Consider the following 13241-nt stretch of genomic DNA (forward strand, 5'->3'; position numbering starts at 1 on the left):
GTAAATTTCTCTACTGACAAATCTTTATGATCCCATGAGTAACCAACTTTTATAGCATGTCTCACTGTGCCAATGTTTTTTTAACAATCCATTTTATTTAAAATAATGTTAAAAGCCCTGCCTTTTGGCAGTCATATAAAACAAGTATGCCTCTTTAATTTTTGTATATTTAACAGGAATTGAGAACATAAGTTCTTAGATCGTTGTGCAAAACAAGATAATCTTTGCTATGTGTATATTAGTGGTAGGTGAAGTAAACAAATTTAGGGTAAACTAGGAGGATGGAAGAGCCCTATCCATCTTAAGCTAAAACTTGAATCAACTGAAGAGTATTTTTTTCAATAGAACTGAAAAAAAAAAACAAAGGTTATGGATATTTGCTTTGGGATTAATCATGAGTAGACAGCTAGACTTCTGTACTTCACATTTCAAGTTTCATCTGAAGTTCTTGCTTTGAGATGCTGTATATCTTTCTGCTTATATGAGGTATGTATATAACAGATGTCACTCTTGCTAGCAGCAGGTGTACCCACTGACAGGAGAAGAGAGGAAACATTCATAGAAGTCTTCTGTTTTCTCATGGGTAATTGCTACCTGCTAGTATTTTGGTGACTGAACTGCTAACGTTATTGAGAAAAAAAGGATCTCAAATTGATAAATCTGTTTTATTGATACTTTTTATTTTATTTTTATTTTTTTCAACCAAAAATAGCTCTAAGTTTCTGGTAGTTCTAGAAATATGATCTGGTTAAACATTTTTTAAATTTTGAGTTGCCGTTCTCTGAAATCATTAAAGTTATGAAATGCGTGGATATGGTGTATATTTTGTTAGAGTATAGAACATTTATTTTCAAAAAAAAAAAAATGTCGCAGATTAGTAACTGTGCAGACCTCTTTGCTGGCCTTGAATTTATAAGCAGACAGTTTTCTAGGGAAGGTATACAGATGACGAAGTGAACTCTAAGTGGGAAATTGTACCTTGTTGAAAAGCTCTTATTAGTAGAATGTAAACCACTTAGTTCTGAAGTACTAAACTCCTACTTGGTCAGAACTCCCACTTAATTAGTTGTTTTTTGTTCTCTCTGAATCTTATAGTTCTTTTGAGATCTTTCTAATAAACACATTTTTAATAACACGAGTGGGGTTCCTTCATGTTGCATAGATCATTTAGGGGCTATGTCCAAGATGTGATTCATTGTAATGTTTTAAGGCAGTATAGAAGTTTTGCAGGCTCATCTAGATTATTTCATTGTGGTGACATGATCAGGTTGTATTTCCTGTCTTGAGGAATTTTGCAAACGTTGTCAGATAATTAAGTTCTGCTGTACTTCCTTAATTACTTCTTGGTGAGAGATATTAAAAAGTTTACCTTGTTTTTCATAAATAATTTTCTTTATGAATTTATTCATCGATTTTGAGCTTGGCTTTAGTATAGGTTATTGTTACTGATTGCAGGCAGATTTGATCTAGTACAATAAATGCATCAACAGTGCACTAGGCTGAGTTTTCTTGGCCTATAGAAAAGCACAGTGATTAGTAAGGTGACTTTCTGCAGTATTTTGGGATTTCTGTAGTTGGTATACTGAGATATTAAGTATATCTTTTCAAACAGATGTTTTAAAACAAACAAACCAACCTTTTTTTTAAAAAAAAAATAAATAAATCAGGGCTGGTCTAGCCATTGGTTTCCAGTTGAATAGGTATGATTTGTACAGATGCGGACTTAAAGGAAACAAAATAGTTGAATTACACATTGGCCTGTATTTTATTTCTGATCTTAACTCTTTCAAGAGACACAAACTTGACCAGAGTAATACAGCCATACTGTAATGACTGTAATACAAGTATTACAAAAGACATATTAAATTAAGTATATAAAAAATGCGTCTTAGCACAAAAGATATAATTTATGTCCTCTGACTTACCTATGTCAGAGTACCACTATATTAGGGAAAAAAATAAAATAAAAATTGTAGTCTGGAAGAAAAAATATGTCGTGAATTGACAGAAGCAATAATTGCACAGAAAAACTGCTGATCATTTGAGATGGATCAATTATACGTAAACCATTCTCTAAATGATGAGGCATACATGTTTGATACTGGTGAAGGAGTTTCAAGAAATTGAGTCTGGTTGACTTGGGATAGGTATATTGAAAAGCAGATTCTTCCATGATGATATGACAATTTTCCAAATGACTGACTTTGCAAAAGTTGTCAGAGGATCTGCTGAACAAATGGTTCCTTTGAGAGTGGTGAAGTGGTGATAATTCTGCATTGTACTTTGTCAAGAATTAGTATATGCAGTCCTTTGCACTATTTCATGATTCTCTTTTTTTTTTTTTTTTTTTTTTTCCAGAGAATTACAGGCACATTTTATGTCTTAATTTAATTCTAAATGTGAGCAAAGTTCGAATCTGGTAATGAAACTGTCTTTCTTTCTGAATCTGTTTTTTCCCATCTGTGGGGTTTAAATAATGCAATAGAGGATAACTAACTTCTTTAATTTCTGTCAGTTGTAAACGTGGCATCGAGAGGTTTTCCAGGTTGCATCAGTTGTTTCTATATTTTGTGTGATCCCCTTAGAAAATACTTGAAGACAACAGATACTGAGGGTTGCTGTCTCTAAATTCATATATAGCAATATTACAGGTTAAAATAATTTCTTTAGTACAATAGAGGGTTTACCTGCATTACCATTTTAGTTCTTTAATAAAGTTCTGTTTTTGAGAGAGTGTAGTGATTCTTTCCGTCTGAAGTAGTTTGGTTCACGTGGCAGTGTATAAACCGTGTTTCTTTCAGATGAAGCTAGAAGATGTATTCCAGGAGGGCGCCTCATTCTCCAACTGTTAACAAACGTTCAGCCTAAAGAACCAAAGTAGATTTGATCTGAAGTAAATTGCATTGGCATGTGTGTAGCATCAGACAAAAGAGTTGTTTTGCCATTTGAAAATCTCCTAGTGGCCTGCTAAAGTAGGCATGGCCAGAGGATGCTGAATGAATAAGCTATTTATGTTGTTCTGTTCTTGCACAAGGCCACACGTCTTTATTTGCTGTTCACTATTCAAAAGCTGCTTTGAATGCGGAGTTTTGTTTTGCTTTGTGAATTACGTCCCTGCAATATTTGAGTTCCTCATAGATAGTCGTTGCATATATTTTCGATGATATATTTATTCAAATTCATTACTGAGGATTTATTTTTATAGCTTCCTTTAAAGTAAGAGTATTATTACTTCTTATGTAAGAACTTAGTTACTGAAGCATCAATATCAAAATTATGCAAGGATCTTCAGGTGCCCAAGCAAAAGTGCCCTTTTGCTGCTTTTTCAAAGAGGTTAACATCTCAATTTCAGTATTTGGTTTATTGCTTTGGAGTCACATCCACATACAGTTGTTAAGCCACAGCATGTCTGGAAAGCAGATTTAGTGTGTGTTGGACAGACAGAAAAATGAGAGCCAGTAATGTGCCCTGTCTGCTTGGTGCAGTGACCTCTTGAGCGTTGCACAGGAACTGTGTGGTAGGTTCCAATGCTCATCTGTCAGCTGAATGCATGCCTTAAATACTGGTATTAGTATTGCAACTTCCAGTGTCACTTAGCTTTTGAAGATAAACCTCAAATCAAGGGAGTCTATTGCTACAGGGTTTGCTAAAAGAGCCAGGCTGTCTAGGTCACGGTTGCACAAAGGGGTAAGCCACCCAAAATGGCTTGCTGCTACTCAAGTCTTGCTTCATTGTTCCACATGCATCCCCATCTCTCTGTGTGTTCCTGTCCCGCTTTTGACAGTGACATGGCATAAAACACAGCGTTTCTTTGGAGTTATTTTTCTGTGCTGTGCTGTTAAGTTAAATTGGCTTATGGATGTAAACACCAATTCTGGGAGAAATGCACCAACAGCAAGCACACAGACTTGCTTATGAGAAATTACCGTAGAACTCCTTCCCACTGACCCTGGTACTTAACGTCCTGTGAAACCGTACCCTTAGTACAGATCTTTGGTAGGTTGTCATTCTGACTTAACTGGGAGAAGGAGATGAAGAGTGCTTGTTCCCCATGGAGTTAGAGCCTTTTCCAGTAGGTAAAAATTCATGTTCAGTCTTAGGACTTCTAGATCCTAGTGTAGTGTCTGGGGAAAACATACTTTAAGACTCTCTTCTACTGAATTGCAAGAATCATGCTTGTTCTAACCTTCTGGAACCATACTTTTTCCAGACTGTGTTCCAGTCCTAAAAATCTAACCTTTGGCTGGTGCTGCCTCTCTTACAGCTTGGCAGACCTCAAACAGCCATGCAGTGCTTGCTGCTGGCTGTATGGTCTCACTTCCTCTCTTGCTCTGCTGATTGTGCAGCCACGGAGTGTGCTGACACCAAAACTTATCTTACTTGTAAGTGGTTTTCAGGTGAATAAGTGAGCTGATACAGCCTATGACAACAGGGATGATGCAAAGACCGTATCATGAACGTGCAGCTACAGCTGGAGATGATAGTGAACAGCATGTTGTTCATCAGCAGTAGGTTTGTCAGTTTGTTTATAGAAATGTACTCTAGGGCTTCTCAGCAAGTTGCATGCATTGGTTCAGGATGCTTCTCATCTGCTCTTCAGCATGTACAAACTGATTACTCCCTTTGTATTAATGCTATTTGAGTATGATATGAGAGAGCAAGAGAGCTGGTCTTTTCTGAGGCTCTGGGCTTAGCAGGTTGGACATCGTAGCCAAGATTTCAGAAAGAACTGTCGGGAAGTCTTGTTTTTAAATCTAGCTTAATTTTTTGGATGTTCACAAGAATAGCAATAGAGTAGACTTTCTCCTAGGATGATCCTCCCTTAGTTTACTCTTTTTTATTATTTTTTTTTAGAACTGGAAAATACCAGTACTACTTAGTGCAATGGCAGAACTCCTGTAGAAGTTTCAAAATCTGAACAATCCTGTGTTTTTCCTACCCAGGGAATTGGCTGAGGACTTCTTGTCACCCCCTCTCCCATCTCCCATTACTTCTGACATCGGAAAAAAATCAGCCTCCGACTGTTCAGGACTTTAATGTGGCAGAAAACAGGATCTTTCAATGAAAAATGATAAATATTTTATGAATAATAAGTAATGCTACCAGAGAAGCTTATAAAAAAGCAAATTTAAAATCTGCTGCTTCAGCTTCAACCTGTGCAAAGCATTTATTGTAGTTTGCTTTTTGAGCCGTTCATTCAAAATGGAATTAAAACACTAGTACTGAAATTCTATCATTGGTAAACTTATTGAACAGTTGTGTCAGTATATCCTCTGGTCATCTAAATTTAAAACAAGACTTTCTCTAAGAAGGTCAATGAAACTACTTTGCTTTTGATCTTGCATCCTTGTGGGTGCCTGGATAGTTCTTGTGTAAGAAAAGTTTTACTGGATGAGTCAGTGCACTGAGTCATAGGCAGCATGAAGCCTGTAGTGCTCTAGACTAACTAATTGGTAACAGTCTCAAATTTAATTAAAGCACAGTTGTCAGCTCTGTGTTACTGATTGACATCCCGGTAAAGTATTTTGTTTTTGGCAACTTACATTAATTGTTCTCTGCTGTTAAAATTTGTGTGTTTTAAGATCTTGTTTCTGTTGAATAGACCTGCCATTGCTGTTAGCATCCATGCTCTTTATGGTTTTTATACAACTGACTTTAATTTTTTTTTTTCTCGTTAGGTCACGTATTCGGTAATTATGCTCTTTATCATGCCTGTGAATTTACAGATGTTTAGAGTCCTTTGAGGTTTTTTGTTTTCATCATTAAGAACTGTCGAATTAGCACAGATGAATATTTTTTCTCACTTTTCCTCTTCTCAAACTTTTGTAAGCATGATGCAAAAAATTTTTAAAAGGTACTATTTTTGTGTTGACTAGCAGATTTTATATTCAATTTTGATAGTTTTCATTTCTAATGTTGATCTTCTGTTGTACCCTGCTTTGTAATAAAAATTGGCTTCTCTATCCCAGTGCCTGCCATCCCCCCCAGGTGATCACTGGAGCCTTTCTCCATCCTTCAGTTGTTTTGCCTCTTTGATAAGCATCATGGAAATAGCTTTGTTGGGGGGACAGGAGTGGTGTCCTGAAGCTGTTTCTCATTAAGTGAAAAAAAGTTCAGGGTCTCGGGAGAAAAGCAGATTTTATTTATTTATTTTTTATTTCATATTATTTTTCACCATTTGTGCTGTTAAAATATGAAATGTTGCTGGTTTTCTGTACAGCTCCTGCTTTCTCCAGCTGAGAACTGTGGAGGGAAAACTTGAATGACTTGTGGCGATCAGTGCAACTGAGCTTGTTGTTCTTAAAACCGTTTTTAGAAAAAGCTAGGATGGTGAAGTTTTATTTCCAGAGACAGAGGAGGAGGTAGAATATGTTTTGATTTCATATTAGTTCTTTTTGTCTGGACCAGTTTTTCCTCTCTCTTAGTTTTGAAGGTCTTGCTAAACCACAAGACCGTCAGTAGTACAGTACTGGTTCACCTCCAAAGTAGACCTGCAATGTTCAACAGTAGACCTGCAGTGTAGAACCATGCAGTGGTCAACAGGAGGTGCGAATGCAAGTCTTAGAGAAAGGCACGGTAACAAATATTTTTTCCCACCCTGCACCTTTTAGCTTATGACAGCAGTTTAAGGAGTTCCATGTGGGAAGAGAAGAGTTGAGGGTTGCACTCGTATAGTATCACTGGCAAAGTCTTTTTTCCATGTTAGATCTCTTTTTTTATTTATTTTTTATTTTTTAAAAAGTTAAATTTTACCCCTCTCCCTTCAGCGTTATACCCATAGTTCCAATATTTGCATGAAAAGCACTTTCTTTTATTTGTTCTAACTTGATCACCAGGTTCCCTGAGCTCTTGTATTTTGAGATAAGTGAATCACACCATCTGCTACAGCTGTATAAAAGCAATGTTAATAGTCCTCCACAGAAAATAGCTGCAGCCTTTGGATGTTGTATTGGTCCAGAGAGATGTGTCCTAAGGGACTCCGTTTGCTCATTTCCTATCTTCTTGTCCTCATGTAAGCCCAGTTTCTTATGAAGCGACAGCAACTGAAGGTGTTCTGTGCTCTTCTGAAATGATCATACAGTTAGCTCTGAAATTTGTTCTTTGACTGTTATTTTCTTCTTTTTCTGTGTTGTAAATTCCCCTTGCATCAACTTTCTCCTTGGAGTGCAAGACTCGGAGTGCAGGTCAATCTCAGCCGTCTTCATTTTTTTTTTTTTTTTTTTAAAGGATTCCTTCCTTCCTTCATTTCTTGGCTTTTATCCAGTTCTGCTCCCTCTCTAGCAGCTCTTCCTGTTCCCCAAGTCGTACTTTTAATCTATGCCTAAGTATCTACTGATTTGGTTTTGCTTGAGTGTTAAAAAAATGTATTTTTTTTAAGTACATTTTTAATAGGTTTGCAAATGTATTTTTTTAAATGAGGTTATTTGTTGTATTTCATCATTTTATGAATATGCTTAGGTATTTTGAATATGGTCACCAAATTATCCTAGAAACTCAGAATAGAATTAATTTTTTAGGGAAAGTACAGCATATTTTAAAACATCTTTTTCAATTTCAGAGAAGCACCTTCAAGTTACTGAAGAGAATAAACCTCTGCTGGAGGTACCTTATTTCTAGATAAATGTCATCAGATACATCTTCCATTTCAGCTAAACTTTTCTTGCACCATGCAGAAGACTTGGGAAAAGTTTTCTGTTGTGGAGTCTTGTAACTCGGATTTAACTTGGGAATTATCATCCTCTTTGTATATTAACAGTGGTTGTAGCATCTTCAGTGACAAAGACGTGTGGTGTGATATCTGTTAAATGTTAATGGCTTGTTCTTGGACAAGTGTGTTGCTCTTCATACAGTCTTGGCTATAGAGTTAGGGGTGGTGATAGTTTCCAATTTATTCTCTTCCTGTTTCCCACAGGCTGTTTGTATATACAAATGTACTAATGTTTTTGGTTTTTAGTTACTCAGACTTTGGGCTAGAATATTGCTAGTCAAAATCTCTCTACTCTAAACTGATGTAGTGGAGGTGAAGACATGAGATTTATGACCTGTTAATGGGATTTCTGCTTCTCAGTACAGAAGTCCAGAACATTGTACCAGCAGTGGGGATTTGATTTGCTTTTGGTAAAGAAAATATTCAGGAATATTTTCATATGCTGTTTAATATAAAGTCATGCCTTTTTTAACGTTGGATGTGATGCTTCCTTTGTAACTTGGAAGTGAAATATTTGTGGATTTTCTTGTGTATGCATTGGCATGTTGCATGTAACAGCTGAAGGTTTTGTCTTGCTATGGTAGATTAAGGTTAAGGTTATTCTTTACAACTGTTGTAAAAAAGTTCCTCCAGAAAATGTAGTTCTTCCAGGCAGGCAAAAATAAAAAAAAACATTAAATGGCATCAGAAATACCAGTATTGAAGTATTTGTTAATCTCTTGACTGCTGGTACAGTATATTTGGAGAATTAGGATATCAGAATTAGGATATAATTTCAGCAAATGTTATGCAAAAGTTGTCTCTTGTTCTCCTGACTATATTGAGTGGGCAAGAGTAAGTTCTCAGAACCTGGTAGAGCTGGCATTTAGAAAATCCAGAAGATTAAATTTAGCATCTACTGAGCCATGAAACAAACAATTAAGGTACCAATTTTAGAATAATTTTGGAGGCTATAGTAGCTAAAATAATATAACAAACAGTTCACTAAATACACTTGGAAACATGCTTTCAGCCCAGTGGTCTTTAAGGTTTTGTAAAGAGCTTTCCTAGCTCAGTCAGACGGTTTGCAATAGGTTCCGTTGATTGGAATAGTATATTAAAATATGTGCTAACAGCAAGATAGTGGAATGCAAGGCATGAGTTGGGAAAATCAACCATCCAGTTATTCAAAGCAAGTATTAAGAATTCCGTAGAAGAGTGATTTATTATTATCACAGTAAATATATATCCATGTCATTTTAGAAGTTTGAATTTGTAGTTACTAGTTACTATGCCATACTACACCTTAAGATGTTTATAGGATATTTTTAATGACAAAAAAAAAATGGATAAAAGAATATAAATAATTGTAGATGATGGCAATGAGAATTGTTTTTTGGTCAGACTCCTACAGGACTTGAGGCACCCAGGTCTGAACATCAAAACCAGAGATGTCTATCACCAGACACGTGTGAGAACATGCTGTCTTTTTTCCTTCCTTTTGGAAGCAACCATTATATCTTACCTGTATAAACTACTCAGTTTTGGTGTCTGTTGAAATTAGAGCAGATCTTAATGTTGGAAGAGTAGAAAGACTAAAATTAATGTTTCTTTTCAAATAAATTTACTTTGTAAATGCCTTTCAGTTTCTTAATTTTATTGGTGACATCAAATAAGTTCTTTGGCTGACAACCTTTGGTGTAAAATATTTACCCATTGCATTCTGTGCTTTCCTGAATTTTCTGTTACCAGTTGTTTCAGAAGTTTTCTGATCTTTTTTTTATCTTTTTTGAAAGGATATTATATGCAGTGATATTTTAGGAGTTTGACAGACTTTGTTTGTTTAGAGATGTTCCTTTCTGACTGCATATTGCTATTTATATACTTAGCTTAAAAGTCTGCTCATCTTGACCAGAAGACTTGAAGAAGATATTTGTGCTTATCTACCAGCTAAGGGAGTGTACCAGTCTGTCCCACCCAAGGAAGATGTTTAAAGTTGCAGTGCCTGTACTTCCTATTTCTCCATCAAAGCAAGGCACATTTTCTATATTACTTAATTATAGAGATCTGAGGTCTTTGTTGTTACCTAATAGCTTTAAAATTAATTTCCCTGATTTCTTAAACAGATTTTGTATCAAATTGTTTGGATTTTCTAGGTGTTCTCTACTGCTTCTTATCCTGCATTGTGGCACAGAACTCAGTACTTTCTCAGGAGAAGTATAATATCTGTTGAATGGAGTAGGGTGAAACTGTCTTCTCTTCATTCTGTTGTCACTGAGACTCTTTCAAACAGGTAGTTAAGAATAAAATTTCTGATGGCTGATGCTGTCAAAAATCAGTTGCAGAGTTTGGGGTGATCCGGGATGTGGATTCTTTCTGGTGGTGTGACATGACTTCTTCTGAAGAATTATTACCAGTAATAATCCTTGATAGTCATGTGTACAATGTCAAGACATCCATGTGACATTGAGAAGCTACTTTCCTTCCATGCTGTGCTCTGTACAGAATTCTGATAGTCTTTATCCAGTTTTCTTACCTTATATTCTGTACGTTGTCATATTTTAAACCTGAGGAAATAGGTCCTGCAATCCACTACCTTTTAACTAAAATATTATTTAATGCTTTCTGGTGTAAATGTCAATAGTGCAGGCATCGTAACAAAATTTTCAATTTTTTTTTCAAACTTTTCTGTTGCTATATTTGCTTTTCAGATTTTTAGGAAGCGAATTGGGATTGGAAAATTGAAAATATATATATTTTTATTACGTTACTCATTAGTTGAATATAAAATCTTGCACAGAAATGAAGTTTTGCCAAATGCATGCTTGTATCAAAACACTGATTAATGCAGTCATCAGAAATTCCAGAAATGTAAGAGTTTGCATCAAAATGGACACAATGAAGTATATTTTTCAAACACTTGTGCACATAATACTACTCCTCAATCTTTAAGAACTGGGTTATTCTCCATCTTTCTTAAATAGACTATGTTCAAAGAAGTGTGTAGAAGTATTATATTGCTAGGAAAAGTGGGCATATAAATTATTTATATGGCCAGTGTTTCCTGTAAACTGACAGTCGTGACTGTGCAGTAGTGACAAAAGCATCTTTATTTTTTGTGTTGCTTTTTAGAAAAGCTCATGCACAGAGTTTGACTTAGTCAATGGACCTGTAGCTGTTATCATTTGACTTTACCTGTGGACAAATGCATTTACTTGATCTTGTGATCTGCTATAGCCCCCTTCTATTTCCCGATAGCACTTTGCTTTTTTTTTTTTTTTGATAACTTTCGGTACAACTTCTGAGATGCTTCTAAACTTGTGTTGTACAATTGACCTCCCCAATATCCCTGATGCAAGTAGTAAGATCACAGTGCTACTGAATAAGGCATACAAGGTAGCGTGAATGATTTGTCGTAACATTGGACAGAAAGGAAATAACTGGGCTGAGGTTTGCATTAAGGTGTTGAACTCTTCCATATAATGATTTTTAGGGTGATGATGTAACTATGGTATTTAGAGGAGATACTACAATTCTTCAATGATTCCATTCTTTGGAAAAAATGGGAGACAGATTGGCCAGCTATGCAGCTTAGTGTGCTCTCATTTGCATTTTGGGGTTTGTATTGTGATAGAATAATGAGGTGTATCAGCCTAGATTAAGATGGCATCTGGCTAAATATAGCACATTTTCAGAAGAGAAGAATTCTCCCTGTTTAAAATGAGCTTAATAGCTTGAAGAATTACGTAAGATTTCATATAGAGGGTATCTGGAAAAAATAAATTGTATCATATTCTTTTTATTTTTACTTCTGTTTCTGTTTGAGTAATTGAATGTTTGGTGCAAATTGGGCCATGCTAAGTGCATTGATCAGTCACGTTAAGAAAATTGCAATGCCAATAAACACTGGAGAAAATAACTGAAGTTTTGAAAATCATCCAGTTGTTTCAGCAGCATGTTGTGTCTTCACCTAGTGTTGCTGTATTCACAGCCTGAATGCTGAGTATTTGATTATTGCTGGAAAAGCCTCTCACGTGACAGTCAGGATTTCTAGACATTTCTGCTTCTGTCCAGTTTAGACTACATTATCCTGACCTGGGTGTTACATGATACAGGAACTGACTCGATCTTTCTTTGGTAGTGTTCAGAGTATACACACTTAGTGCCTTTCTGCGTAAGGAACAAAACAGTGAGGGCTAGCAGGATATTCTGTATAAAAGAACGAGTTCTTCCCTTTGGCAAGATCCAAAAAGAGGCTTTGGTGGCTCAAATCCTGCTTGTGGAAGAGAGGATTCAAAATAATTGCTTGACTATTTTTCTTGTGCAGCAAACCTCTTGATAGGAGTGCGTGGTAAAACTAAGAGCTGTCAAACTTAGAGAACCATCTAGTTGTGCACATGGATTCTGAGAAAGCGGAGCACTCCTGGCATGTTGATAACATTAGTGCTGGGTCAATACTGAGTCTAGTCCTGTTTACCATTTTCATTAACAGTCTGGACAATGAAGTAGAGCGCATCAAGGAAGATGTTTGTTCTCTACTCAGCATTGGTGAAGGTGTGCTTGGAATACTGTGCCCAGTTCTGGCCCCCCAGTACAAAAGAGACCTGGACATATGGCAGAGAGTCCAGCAGAGGGACTACAAAGATGATCAAGGGCCTGGAGCTCCTCTCCTATGATGTGCTGAGGGAGCTGGGACTGGTCAGCCTGAAGAAAAGGAGGCTCAAGGGGATCTCGTCACTATGTATAAATACCTGAAAGGAGGATGCCAAGAAGACAGAGCCAGACTCCTTTCAGTGGTGCCCAGTGCCAAGGCAAGAGGGTTGGGCCATATAGTCTCCAGAGGTCCCTTCCAACCCTAACCAGTCTGTGATTCTGTCATTAAACCCATGAGTAGTCTTTTGGAGGTCAATGAACTAGAGATAAACGTGTTTAATTGCTTTGCTCTGAGGGAGATGACTACTAATCTGTGTAATTACATGAAATCGTTGCTGTTACTGTATGGTCTTTGCTACTTTTTCCTGTCACAATCATTTGTTTGATCTTAACTTCATAATAAGGTGTGATTTTTTTTTTTATTTTTTTATTTTTTGGCAAAGAACTGTATGTATGTAAAGTTTGTAAAACAAAGAAGTTTTGATAATGGCTATTCCTTTGGCCTCTAACGCATGATCATGGCATGCAAGCATTGTTACAGCCAAATGGAGTAAAACAATTTGTTTGCAGGAAACCAGAGATAAGGGGGAGCAATAAAGTCTGCTGTATTTACACTCTGTTGGTGATGAAATTCATTTTATCTCCTGTGTGTATTTTAGGTCTTTCTTAAAAAATAGATAATAGCATGTGAAGTAGCACTACTTTTTTTTTTTTTATATCGTGTTTTGAACTAATACTGCATTAGAACTAATTAAATTATACGGAGTCGCTCTATGCATTGTGATTCAGTCAAAAAGAACCAACAGAGGTGAGACAAATCAGCTCCTACTCTTGTAACATGCTAGCACAGGTAGTACTTAGCTCATACATTTCTGTCAGGATGTGAAGTCTGGTATGTTGC

General features: G+C 36.3%; 1 protein-coding gene across 4 annotated transcripts in view; it reads left to right on the plus strand.

Annotated features, from left to right (window-relative positions):
• METTL15 (methyltransferase 15, mitochondrial 12S rRNA N4-cytidine) overlaps positions 1–13241 on the plus strand; it is a 96491-nt gene that overhangs the window by 9323 nt on the left and 73927 nt on the right. The window lies entirely within an intron of this gene.

This window comes from Anas acuta, chromosome 5 (genome assembly GCF_963932015.1).
Source record: "Anas acuta chromosome 5, bAnaAcu1.1, whole genome shotgun sequence".
Lineage (NCBI taxonomy): Eukaryota > Metazoa > Chordata > Aves > Anseriformes > Anatidae > Anas > Anas acuta.